Genomic DNA, 12,870 nt, shown 5'->3' on the forward strand with positions numbered 1-12,870 from the left:
CACAGACGGCAGCCTACCAGGCTCCCCCGTCCCTGGGATTCTCCAGGCAAGAACACTGGAGTGGGTTGCCATTTCCTTCTCCAATGCATGAAAGTGAAAAGGGAAAGTGAAGTCGCTCAGTCGTGTTCGACTCTTAGTGACCCCATGGACTGCAGCCTACCAGGCTCCATCCATGGGATTCTCCAGGCAAGAGTACTGGAGTGGGGTACCATTGCCTTCTCCGTCTGTCAATTTAAGTCCATCCAAAATCTATCCTATAAGAGTATTACCCTTTAGGCATAAAGATATATGTTCCAGGATGTTTACTGCAGCATTTGTTTGTGATAGCAAAAAACAGAAACAATTAAATGTCCATCAGCAATGGACAAGAATGAGGTAATAGTAAATACAATTCAAAAGAATGAAGTGACCATTATGTACTCAGATGGGGGAAAAGTCAATAACATATTGATCAGTAGGAAAAAAAAAACAAGTTTCATACAAAATATGTCTTGTTTATTATAAAGAAAGCACAAACCTTGTGTGTTTGTAATATAAATATATCTTTGAGCGTGCATAGTAAAACATCTGGGATGATACATATCAATCAGTGTGTGGGCTCTATCTTCTGAACAAAATTGGAAACTAGGTTTTCTGTTGAGAATCAGGGTGGCTGTTCTGAACATTTTCCATTCGAGGAGAATGGTTCTGGCTGGAATTGTGTTGGGAATAGGAAATGCAGCTGACACTACATTGACAAAACTTAGTGAAGGCTCAAAATGGAAACTGAGCCAATGGTCAGGGTCATCTCATTTTCCCCAGCAAGTCACGATGTGGAGGAGGAAGGAAGAGCCACAGAGTGAGCATCTGCTATGACTCAGGCTGCTAAGTGCTTCACACTAAACCAGTTAATCAAAACCTCCCAGACACAAGACAATCTACAGAATGGGAGAAAATATTTGCAAATGATGCAACCAATAAGGGCTTAATTTCCAAGATAGACAAAGAACGCATACAACTCAACAACAACATAAAAAAACCTATTCAAAAATAGGCAGAAGACCTAAATACACATTTCTCCAAAAAAAGAAATACAGATGGCCAATAAACACAGGAAAAGGTACTCAACATCCCTAATTACTAGAGAAATGCAAATCAAAATTACAGTGAGGAACTACCTCACACCAGTCAGAATGATCATCATTAAAGAGTCTTCAAATAAATGCTAGAGAGGGTGTGGGGAAAAGGGAACCCCCTGCCCTGCTAGTGGGAATGTACGTTGGTGCAGCCACTGTGGAAAACAGTATGGAGGTTCCTCAGAAAACTGACAAGAGTTACCATATGATCCAGCAATCCCACTCCGGGGTATATACTGGACAAACTAAAAATAAAAAGGATACAAGCACCCCGATGTTCATAGCATCACTATTCACACAGCCAGACATGGAATCGATCTAAGTGTCCATTGACAGAGGAATGGATGAAGATGTAGTACATATATACAATGGAATACTACTCAGACACAAAAAAGGATGGAATAATGCCATCTGCAGCAATGTGGATGCAGCTAGATGTTATCATACTAAGTGAAATGTCAGAAGAAGAAAGACAAATACCATGTGATGTCATTTATGAGTGGAATCTAAGCAATGACACAAATGAACCTACCTATGAAACAGACCGGAGAAGGCGATGGCACCCACTCCAGTACTCTGGCCTGGAAAATCCCATGGACGGAGGAGCTTGGTGGGCTGCAGTCCATGGGGTCGCTAAGAGTCGGACACGACTGAGCGACTTCACTTTCACTTTTCACTTTCATGCATTGGAGAAGGAAATGGCAACCCACTCCAGTGTTCTTGCCTGGAGAATCCCAGGGATGGGGGAGCCTGGTGGGCTGCCGTCTATGGGGTCGCACAGAGTTGGACACGACTGAAGTGACTTAGCAGCAGCAGCAGCATGAAACAGAAACAGAATCACTGACAGAACAGACTGGTGGTTGCCAAGGGAGGGGGGTTGGGGGAGGGACTGAGTGGGAGGCTGGTGTTAGCAGATGTAAGCTTTTATATATAGGATGGATAAACAAGTTCCTAATATGTAGCACAGAGAACTATATTCAGTATCCTATGATAAACTATAATGGAGAAGAATATTAAAAAAGAAGATGTAAATATGTATAACTAAATCACTTGGCTGTAGAGCAGAAATTAACACACTTGTGTCAATCAACTACACTTCAATTAAAAAACAACTCCCCAACCATAATTTGACATGAACAGTAAGACCCCAATCTGAAGATCAGGAGCTCAGAAAGTTCAAAGTTACACCAAGAAGAGGGTGGCAGAACTCCAGATTCCATTGGTGGCCCTCTCAGCTCTCTCCTCACTGTCTCTGGCTGAAGCACGTTCCTCTAGGGTGGTGGAGCCGCCAGATGGAAGGCATCTATGTCTCGGAGTGATCTCAGGGAGCAGAGCTCTTCTACCCTCTAAGCCATCTACCAGTTCAGACTTTTACATCAGACAGAGGCATTCTTCTTGTGTAAGCCCCTCAACAAGATACAAGTTTACTTTATTCTCTGCCAACCCACTGTCCCAATGTCCTAATCAAACAGTTTCTAAAGAGAGGAATAAATTTAGAATAATTGAAAACACTAGGATCCAAATTTAATCTGTAAATTAAAGATAACTGATGAATTTGGAAAACTCAGCAGTGGCCACGGGACTGGAAAAGGTCAGTTTTCATTCCAATCCCAAAGAAAGGCAATGCCAAAGAATGTTTAAACTATTGTACAATTGTGTTCATTTCACATGCTAGGAAGGTTATGCTCAAAATCCTTCAAGCTAGTCTTTAGAAGTCTGTGAATTGAGAACTTCCAGATGTACAGGCTGGGTTTCGAAGAGGCAGAGGAACCAGAGATTGAAATGCCAACATTCACTGGATCATAGAGAAGCCAAGGGAATTCCAGAAAACCTTCTACTTTTGCTTCCCTGGTAGCTCAGATGGTAAAGAATCTGCCTGCAATGCAAGAGACCCAGCTTCTATCCCTTGGTCAGGAAGATCCTCTCAAGAAGGGAATAGCAACCCACTCCAGTATTCTTGTTTGGAAAACCCCACAGGTAGAGGAGCCTGGCAAGCTACAGGCCATGGGGTCGCAAAGAGTTGCACATGACTGAGTGACTAACACTTCTACTTCTTTGCTTCATTGACTATGCTAAAGCCTTTGATTGTGTGGATCACAACAACCTGTGGGAAATTCCAAAAAGAAGGGAATACCAGACCACCTTACCTGTCTCCTGAGAAGCCTGTATGCGAGTCAAGAAGTAACAGAACAGGACATGGAACAATGGACTGGTTCCAAATTGGGAAAGGAGGATGTCAAGGATGTATATGTCACCCTGCTTCTTTAACTTTTACATGGAGTCCATCATCCAAAATGCCGGGCTGGATGAAGTATAAGCGGGAATCAACATTGCTGGGAGACATATCAACAACCTCAGATATGCAGATGATACCACTCCACTCTAATGGCAGAAAGTGAAGAGAGACTGAAGAGCCTCCTGATAAGGATGAGAGAGCAGAGTGAAAAAGCTGGCTTGAAACTCAACATTCAAAAGCCTAATAAGATCATGGCGTCCAGTCTCTTCATGCCAAAAGAAGGGGAAAAAGGGGAAGCAGTGACAGATTTTCTTTTCTCAGGCTTCCAAACCACTGTGGATGATGACTGCAGCCATGAAATTAAAAGATGCTTTCTCCTTTGAAGGAAAGCTATGACAAACCTAGACAGCATATTAAGAAGTGGAAACATCATCTTGCCAACAAATGTCGGTACAGTCAAAGCTATGTTTTTTCCAGTAGTCATGTACCGATGTGAGAACTGGACCATAAAGCAGGCTGAGCACCGAAGAACTGATGCTTTCAAATTGTGATACTTTCAAGAGAAGACTCTTTTGAGTCCCTTGGATAGCAAGGAGATCAAACCAATCAATCCTAAAGGAAATCAAGGTGCTAAGATGGTTAGAAAGAATCACCGACTCAATGGACATGAATTTGAGCAAACCCTGGGAGATGCTGAAGGGACAGGGTTTCCCTACAGACTGCATGCTGCAGTCCATGGGGTTGCAAAGAGTCAGACACGCCTCAGTGATGGAACAGCAACAGCATAACATACACCACTGAGGATGGTGCCATAAAAAATCATAATTGAGTATGAACTGTGCATTATGAGAGGTGGTGTAAGGGAGGGATGATGCCATTTCCGGACATCATAGTGCTTATCTGAGGTGGGAAGAGGTTGTGTGCTACCCTAGGGTGGGGCCAGTACCTCTTTTTGTCATCACAGCCGGACTCAGAACTGTTGGGGTGCTGACAAATTATGTGATGCTGCTGCATCCTCACAATGCAACCCAGGCAATGTCCAGGACACTGAAACAAAAGCACAGTGCAGTATAAACAACCTTGTGTAAACTTCCCTGTCGGTCTACTGGTTAAGACTCTGTGCTCCCAATGCAGGGAGCTCGGGTTCAATCCCTGGGTGGGGAACTAAGATCCCACATGTGGTGAAGCATGGCGAAAATAAATAAAGACTGATCTTAAAAAATTAAAAGAAAACAACCTTGTGAGCACATGCGTGCTGGGGGTACCAATACCACGTGCTGTGGCAGCATTGCCAGAGACCAGCTACAGGGGTGAGCTGGCTGAAGGAGAGTTGCTGTTCAGTTGCTCAGTTGTTTCCAATTCTTTGTGACCCCATGAACTGCAGTAGGCCAGACTTCCCTGTACTTCACCATGTCCCACAGTTTGCTCAAACTCTTGTCCATTGAGTTGGTGATGCCATCCAATCATCTCATCCTCTGTTGCCCCCTTCTCCTCCTGCTCTCAGTGTTTTCCAGTATCAGTGTCTTTTCCAATGAATTGGCTCTTTCCATTAGTGGCCAATGTATTGGAGCTTCAGCTTCAGCATCAGTCCTTCCAGCGAATATTCAGAGAAGGTAGGGAGGAGAGAAGCCCAGCTGTAAGGATCAGATTGCCCTCCTTCAGAGCCAGACAGCTTCCTAAGTTTCCTTTCATCCTCTTTTCCTCCTCAGAAACTGAGACCACCCCTGGGGAGAAGGAGTGAAAAGCACAGGGCCAACCCCTAATTGAGCAGGTTAAGGTTCAGAAATCACTGTGCGTAAAAGCATAAGCTACAGCCAAGTTTGGGTTTTCCTGCTTAGAGCAAAAATGGAGGCTTGTGTGTAGGGGTGAGCTGAATTACAGGAAAAAAATTAACATTCAGCTCTTAATTTTTTCTGTACTAGTAACCTGTATCAATTTTTTCTTGTCATTTGTTTTATGCTTGAAAAGGTCTTTCCCATCCTGGTAGTTCTATTCCAGTTTAATGACTACACTGAGGCACTTTAATCCAGGCAGAATTTATTCTGTTGTATGCGGTGGGTTTGGGCTCTCATTTTATTTATTCCTCTTTAATTAGTTGACCACTTTCTGTCTTATACAATTGTTTTTTATAATTTTCCAACATTATTGAGATACAATTCACGTAGCCTAAAAGTCACTGTTCAGTGTATACAGTTTGCAGTAAGTCCCCTACATATGAACCTTCAAGTTGAGAACTTTCAAAGATGCAAGTGTGCCCCTGTATGTCAGCTATTGTAACTGTACTACTGTAGTTTTTCAAGGTCCTGTAATGTAAGATGAAGAATGTTTTATTCTGTGTTTGCTTTTTATGCATTATTTGTGTGGAAAGTATCATAAACCTATTACAATGCAGAACTCTATAGCCAATTGTGTTTGTTGGGTACCTAGGCTAACTTTGTTGGACTTACAAACAGGCCTAGAAACAATTTCCCTTTCATGTATATGATTTTTAAATATTTTCTCCCATTCTGTGGGCTGTTCACTTTCTTGGTCACATCACTTGTAGCAACAAAGCTTTAAATTTTCATGTAGTCCCATTTATCTATTTTTGTTCTTGTTGTAGCTTGCTTTTCATGTCATATCTAAGAAACCATCTCCTAATCCAAAGCATGAAGATGTGTGGCTACAGAGTTCCTTCCAAGGGCTTTATTGCTCTAGCTCTTAAATTTAGGTCTCTGATAAATTTTGAGTTAATGCTCTGTATATCATATATGCTAGAAGTCCAAGTTCATTCTTTTGCATTTGCATATTCAGTTGTTCTTCACCAATGAGGAAGAAATTGTTCTTCCCTCATTGAATTGGTATTGTCACTCTTGTAGAAAATCACCTGACATAGATACATGGATTTGCCTCTAGACTTTCAATTCAATTTCATCAATCTATGTGTCTATGCTAGGTTAGCACCATGTTGCTGTTCCGTCAGTAAGTCACATCCGACTCTTTGCAATCCCATGGACAGTGTGGACTGCAGCCTGCCAGACTCCTCTGTCCGTGAGATTTCCCAGGCAAGAATACTGGAGTGAGTAGATCCAGGGATCAAACCTGCGTCTCCTGCATTAGCAGGTGGGTTCTTTACTGCTGAGCCACCAAGGAAGCCCAGTTTAGTACTGCACTGTCTTGACTGTCTTGTATTAAGTTTTGATTGACATGTCTGAGCCCTCTAACTTTGTTCTTTCTCTAGATTGCTTTGGCTAACCTGGGTCCTTTATGTTTCCATATGAATTTTAGGATCCGCTTGCCAATTTCTGCAAAGAAGCTGGGGTTTTGATGGGGACTGTGTTGAATGTGTAGATCAATTTACTGTCACTTGAATAATATTAAGTTTTATGACCCATAAATATACAATGCCTTTTCCATAAATAAATGCCTTTATTTAGATCTTCTTTAACAGTCCTTGGGCTTCCCTGGTGATTCAGATGGTAAGAATCTACCTGCAATGCAGAAGACCTGGGTTCAATGCTCAGGTCGGGAAGATTCCCTGGAGAAGAGAATGGCTACCCACTCTAGTATTCATGCCTGGAGGTTGCCATGGGTACAGAAGCCTAGTGGGCTACAGTCTATGAGGTCACAAAGTGTCAGACACAACGAAGAAATGAACACATTCTTTAATGTCCTTAAAAAAAGTTACTGTAGTTTTATAGTGTTCATTTTTTAAAAACTCTTCTTCCCTCTATGACTAACTGTTTTGGGTTTAAACTCATTTTGAATGGGTGTGTTTCTGCACGTTTCTTACACTGCACAACTTCAGTGTGTTCTGCACTGATGCTGCACTGTTTTACTTACAGCAGTTTTGTGGGACACTCCGACATCAGGTTAGGAAAGTCTTCCTATCCTCCTATCGATTTGTTTGTCTAAAAATCTCTTGTCCTCACTCACTCTTCCATATGAATGTCAAAATCGTATCAGGTTCCGAGAAAAGAATTCTACGGCAATTTGAATTGGAAGTACGTGTTCTGATTCATTTAAGGGAATGCGCTCCTTTATAGCACTCAGAGTACCTTTACTTATCCAAATTTTCTGTTATGTGTTTCAACAATACGTTGTATTTTTCTTTATGCGTTTGATGACACATTTTATGTGTCACTTGTCTGTACCTGATGAAGTGACATTTTAATGAGGTTTGGACTTGGAATTGATGTTTGAATGGTTTAAGAATTCTAAGGATGTTGATGTAAAAGAACCAAATTAGAACATTTCCTAACACCATATACAAAGATAAACTCAAAATGGATTCAAGACCTAAATGTAAAGTCAGAGACTATAAAATTTTTAGAGGAAAGCATAGGCAGAACACTCGATGACATAAATCAAAGCAACAACCTCTATGACCCACCTCCTAGAGTAATGGAAATAAAAAAAAAATAAACAAGTGGGATCTGATTAAACTTAAAAGGTTTTGCACAGCAAAGGAAACTATAAGCAAGGTGAAAAGACAACCCTCAGAATGGGAGAAAATAATAGCAGATAAAACAACTGAAAAATGGTTAATTTCCGAAATATACAAGCAGCTCATACAACTCACTACCAGAAAAACAAACAACCAAATCAAAAAGTGGGGCAAAAGACCTACACAAGACATTTCTCTAAAGAAGACATACAGATGGCTAACAAACACACCAAAAGATGCTCAATATTGATTATTATTAGAGAAATGCAAATCAAAACTACAATGAGACTATCACCTCACACCAGTCAGAATGGCCATTATCAAAAAGTATGCAAACAACAAATGCTGAAGAGGGTGTGGAGAAAAGGGAATCCTCTTGCACTGTTGGTGGGAATGTAAACTGATACAGCCACTATGGAAGATGGTATGGAAGTTCCTTAAAAAACTAGGAATAAAACCACCATATGGACATGGAACAACAGACTGGTTCCAAATAGGAAAAGGAGTACGTCAAGGCTGTATATTGTCACCCTGCTTATTTAATTTCTGTGCAGAGTACATCATGAGAAACTCTGGGCTGGATGAAGCACAAGCTGGAATCAATATTGCTGGGAGAAACATCAATAACCTCAGATATGGACATGACACCACTCTCTTGGCAGAAAGTGAAGAGGAACTAAAAAGCCTCTTGATGAAAGTGAAAGTGGAGAGTGAAAAAGTTGGCTTAAAGCTCAACATTCAGAAAACGAAGATCATGGCATCCGGTCCCACCACTTCATGGGAAATAGATGGGGAAACAGTGGAAACAGTGTCAGACTTTATTTTGGGGGGCTCCAAAATCACTGCAGATGGTGACTGCAGCCATGAAATTAAAAGACACTTACTCCTTGGAAGGAAAGTTATGACCAACCTAGATAGCATATTGAAAAGCAGAGACATTACCTTGCCAACAAAAGTCCGTCTAGTCAAGGCTATGGTTTTTCCAGTGCTCATGTATGGATGTGAGACTTGGACTGTGAAGAAAGCTGAGTGCCGAAGAATTGATGCTTTTGAACTGTGGTGTTGGAGAAGACTCTTGAGAGTCCCCTGGACTGCAAGGAGATCCAACCAGTCCATTCTGAAGGAGATCAGCCCTGGTATTTCTTTGGAAGGAATGATGCTAAAGCTGAAACTCCAGTACTTTGTCCACTTCGTGTGAAGAGTTGACTCATTGGAAAAGACTCTGATGCTGGGAGGGATTGGGGGCAGGAGGAGAAGGGGATGACAGAGGATGAGATGGCTGGCTGGCATCACGGACTCGATGGACGTGAGTCTGAGTGAACTGCATGAGTTGGTGATGGACAGGGAGGCCTGGGGTGCTGCAATTCACGGGGTCGCAAAGAGTCAGACACGACTGAGCGACTGAACTGAACTGAACTTGTTAAAAGATATAACTAATGAAAACCTGCTGTATCACACAGGGATCTCTACTTATCGTTCTGTGTGACCTAAATGGGAAGGAAATCCAAAAAAGAGGGGATGTATGTATACATGTGACTGATTAACTTTGCTGTACAATAGAAACACATCGTAAAGCAACAATCCTCCAATAAAAAATAAGTAAAAGATGTTTCTGCTTATAGAAAGGACAAGGCACTCTAGAGAGGAGACAAAACTCAGGAGGCTCCTGATGTGGCCCTTGTGAGGAATGACAAAGACATTGGGAATAGTGGGAAACTGACAGGAACGGATGGAAGTGAGAGGAAACGGGTGGGTAGCTTTGGATGTAGTCATTGTGATCTGGAACACGAACTAGGGGCAGATCAGATTTGGTGGAGATTATGAGTTTGATTTTGGATACTTTTAAAACTATTGACTTGTGTCATCTATGATATTGAAAGGTTATTAATGGCTTTACCCCTGGGGATGCAGATGATACCACTCTAATGGCAGAAAGTGAAGAGGAACTAAAGAGCCTCTTGATGAGGGTGAAGGAGCAGAGTGAAAGAACCAGCTTAAGACTACATAGCAAAAAAATCTAAGATCATGGCATCCGGCTGCATTACTGCATAGCAAATAGAAGGGGAAAAGGTGGAAGTAGAGACAGATTTCCTCTTCTTGGGCTTCAAAATCACTGTGGATGGTGACTGTAGCCATGAAATCAGAAGACGATTGCTTCTTGCCAGGAAAGCGATGAGAAACCTAGACAGTATGTTGCAAAGCAGAGACATTATTACTCTGCCAACAAAGGTCCGTATAGTCAAGACTGTGGTCTTCCCAGTGGGCATGTACAGCTGTGAGAGCTGGACCACAAAGAAGGCAGAACACCAAAGAAGTGATGATGCCTTTGAACTGTGGTGCTGGAGAAGACTCCTGAAAGTCCTTTGGACAGTGAGGATATCAAACCAGTCAATCTTAAGGGAGATCAACCTGACTATTCACTGGAGGGACTAATGCTGAAGCTGAAGCTCCAGCATTTTGGTCACTTGAAGAGAACAGATGACTCATTGGGAAAGTCCCTGATGCTGGGAAAGATGTAGGGCAGAAGGAGAAGAGGGCATTAGAGGATGAGATGGCTAGACATCATCACCAATGCAATGAATATGAACTTGGGCAAACTCCGAGAGATGGTGAGGGGCAGGGAGGCCTGGTGTGCTGCAGTCTGTGGGGTTACAAAGAGTCAGACATGACAGGCAACTGAATAACAACATCACCCGTGGGGGTAGAGTCCAAGGAATGGTGCTTTTCATGAGTGCCTCTTGTGATGCTGGCCTACTGCCATATCTCTGAGGTGAACCTATGAAGTCAACTTCCCTGTGCTCCTAAGGTATACTGTGACTGCAGGGAGCAGGTGAGAGTGGCAGTTAACACCAGAAGCTCTGAAGACGAACCCGATTTGAATTTGGCCCTCATAACTGTGTGGCCTAGGGGAGTTTTTCCAACTGTATAATAGAGTATGAACAACACTGGAGACATCACTGGAGGTCCAGCGATTAAGACTCTGAGCTTCTGGTGCAGGGGACTTTGTTCAATCCCTGGTTGGTTATGTGGTGTAGCATAACAAAAAAATAAAATAAATTTTTAAAAAAAGAAAATGAATGATATTGACTTGATAGGTGACTGTGAAGTGATCCACATAAACTACTTAGCTGAGCACCTAGTATAGTCCACATAAAACAAATCTTAGTGGTTGAGTTATTCATTCCACATTACTATGCATTTTCAAACAAGTCAAACACTGGTAGCAAGGAGAGAAGAGTGACTGCACACACCTTGGGGGGCAGTCCTGAATGTTACAGGGCTGGAACGCAGCCTGTGGCTTGCGGAGCTGGTCACAGAAGGCCTCGCTCACTTCCTGCCCGTTGGCCATCAGGCACTGGGGTCTCTGAACTTGGGCTCCCAAGTGGCCGCATGTGGCAGAACAATGAGTCCAGTTGCCAAGCTCCCAGAAAGTCTCTGCAGAAAGAAAAGGAATGTCACAGATGGCCACTGGAGAAGGGATGATGGGCTGGAGACCACCCGGCCAAAGACAACTATGAGCTGCTTTCTGGTTAGCTGCCCGTCGGGCTCTCTGAGCAGCACACAGAGAATCTGCCATCAGGTGGAGTAAAGGGGTCCTTTAAATCTCATTTTCCCTTGCCTAGCTCGTTGTCATAACTGCGGGGGGTTATTCAATCCAGGATGGAGCCCTTGGTCCTGCAGCTGTACTGGAACCCAGTGCGTCTGATGCCAGATCTAACTCTTTTAAACTCTACCTCACATTTCACAAAGGCCCCTTGACAGTTCAAGGCAAGACATACAGCCTGGGAAAGGGGTTGTCTCAGGCCAGCTAGATCTTCCAGAAAAGTCCCAGAGAAGGAGGAGAAACTGTGCAGTGGGCTGGCTTCTCAAGACTCTCCAAGCAGAGCCAAGAGGACAAGAGAGGAGGGTCTCTCCGGGGGATGCCCTAATGGATTCTCTTTCTCAAAAGTGGATCAGACTGAGAGAGATGAAAGATGATTTAGCGGGGAGCTGGGAGAAGGCAATGGCACCCCACTCCAGTACTCTTGCCTGGAAAATCCCATGAACGGAGGAGCCTAGTAGGCTGCAGTCCATGGGGTCGCTAAGAGTCGGACACGACTGAGTGACTTCACTTTCACTTTTCACTTTCACGCATTGGAGGAGGAAATGGCAACCCACTCCAGTGTTCTTGCCTGGAGAATCCCAGGGACCACGGGGCCTGGTGGGCTGCCATCTATGGGGTCGCACATAGTCGGACTCGACTGAAGAGACTTAGCAGCAGCAGCAGCAGGGATTAAGCAGACAGATTCAAGATACATTTCAATTCCATTCTTACTTCTCTACTAATTCTTAATCTAAACTTCAGATGAGTCCTGAAGCTGAATAAGTAATTTGCCATAGAGCCCTCTGGAAAGGTGAAAATGGGAGTTTCCTTTAAAAAAGCTGAAGCTGACCACTTCCAATAATCATGGTTTTTTTCCTTTTAGTCCTCGTTCCAAGTAGCCTTTCCTTTCCCTTTTAACACGGGATAAAAAGATGAAGTAGGACATTATGACGACAGATTTGTGTATGATCACAGAAAGTACCAGATTTTCTTGTAATAATCACAAGAAATAGCTACCAGCTGTGTCCACAGACTGCTCCACTGAGAACACCTATGCCTTTAGCTTAACTGTTTTCTGGTGCTTCCTTTTGATGTTGAAATTTTGTCCTAAGTTGCATATCATTTCCAAAGCAGAACAATACACATTTTTAGCTGTCCTACAGTTCAGTTCAGTTCAGACGCTCAGTTGTGTCCAAATCTCTGTGACCCCATGAATTGCAGCACGCCAGGCCTCCCTGTCCATCACCAACTCCTGGAGTTCACTCAAACTCACATCCTTCGAGTCAGTGATGACATCCAGCCATCTCATCCTCTGTTGTCCCCTTCTTCTCCTGCCCTCAATCCTTCCCAGCATCAGAGTCTTTTCCAATGAGTCAACTCTTCACATGAGGTGGCCAAAGTATTGGGGTTTCAGCTTTATTATCAGTCCTTCCAAAGAACATCCAGGACTGATCTTTAGAATGGACTGGTTGGATCTCCTTGCAGACCAAGGGACTCTCAGGAGTCTTCT

The sequence above is a fragment of the Bos indicus x Bos taurus genome, chromosome 21 (assembly GCF_003369695.1).
Source record: "Bos indicus x Bos taurus breed Angus x Brahman F1 hybrid chromosome 21, Bos_hybrid_MaternalHap_v2.0, whole genome shotgun sequence".
Lineage (NCBI taxonomy): Eukaryota > Metazoa > Chordata > Mammalia > Artiodactyla > Bovidae > Bos > Bos indicus x Bos taurus.